General features: G+C 44.4%; 1 non-coding gene across 1 annotated transcript; it reads left to right on the top strand.

Annotated features, from left to right (window-relative positions):
- The first annotated feature begins 689 nt into the window (after positions 1–689).
- Positions 690–761, top strand: TRNAT-GGU (transfer RNA threonine (anticodon GGU)). Its single transcript has one exon. It is a non-coding gene; the product is annotated as a tRNA-Thr (tRNA).
- Positions 762–1,138: the final 377 nt, after the last annotated feature.

Genomic DNA, 1,138 nt, shown 5'->3' with positions numbered 1-1,138 from the left:
CATATATTCTTAACTGGTCAGCTGCAGTTAAGAATTTGGCCACAACATTCTGCACTTGTTGTGGTTCCTGAATGCTTTCCAAAGGCAACACCAGATCTTTAGCTACACAGAAGCCTAGGTTTATCAATTGTAATACAACAAGACTGCTGTTAAAGTGTATAGCATCCACAGTAATGCACATGGAAGGACTCATTGCAGTGCTCCACAATTTTGTGCTACTGCTAAGAGAAGGGGAATCTTCTCAGGGACACAGATGATCTTGTGCAAGGGATAGTGGAACATGTTTCACAAGAATGGCCTAGTGCTCCATGTTGTGATACCACTAGTGCAACACGTCCTGCTAGTGCGAGATCTAGATGCACCTGAAGTTCCTCTTTTTGTACAATGGTCTTGAGCTACATCCCTTAGCTAGCACAATCTTTGCTAGTGCAAGATTAGTCTGGATGTTGCCCAGCATGATTTGTCCCCTTTGCTAAGTAGGGTCTAACTGGGTTTGCATTTGGATGGGTTACTGCGTGCTGTGTGCTATTCCCCTTAGGGCAAGCCTGTTCAACTTTGCCCCCCCCCCAGCTAGTTTTGGACTATTTGGGGATTCCCATAATCCCCATCTGCAGTGGCCAATAGCTGGGGATTATGGGAGTTGTTGGCCAATATCTGCAGGACGGTTGAGCAGGCCTGCCTTAGGAGATGGGGATGTAGCTCAGTGGAAAAGCATCTGTTTGGTGTGCATAAGATCCCAGGTTCAATCCCTGGCATCTCCAGGTAGAGCTGGGAGATATCCCTGCCCGAAATCTTGGAGAGTCACTGCCAGTTAGTGTAGACAATACTGAGCTAGATGGACCAATAGTCTGTCTCAGTATATAAGGCAGCTTCCTATATTCCTTTTTGGCCTGTGCCCTTTTTCTTTGCAACAAAATAAACAGACAATGTGGACTGTTGGTCTGGCTGCAGTTGATATTCTTATATTTTAATTTTATTTATTTAGAAGAACCTGATCTGTCCTGTAGTTGTGCTGTTTGAATGTACACTAGTCATTCAGCTTTCATGACATCATATCATATCTTTGCTTCCCTGGAGTCTTCTCTGCTAACTAGTTATGCTGAACTGGTTTGTGCAGTTCAGTCTGAATTTGGACTGA

Source organism: Hemicordylus capensis, chromosome 5 (assembly GCF_027244095.1).
Source record: "Hemicordylus capensis ecotype Gifberg chromosome 5, rHemCap1.1.pri, whole genome shotgun sequence".
Taxonomy (NCBI): domain Eukaryota; kingdom Metazoa; phylum Chordata; class Lepidosauria; order Squamata; family Cordylidae; genus Hemicordylus; species Hemicordylus capensis.
This window is presented reverse-complemented; position numbering and strand designations above follow the sequence as displayed.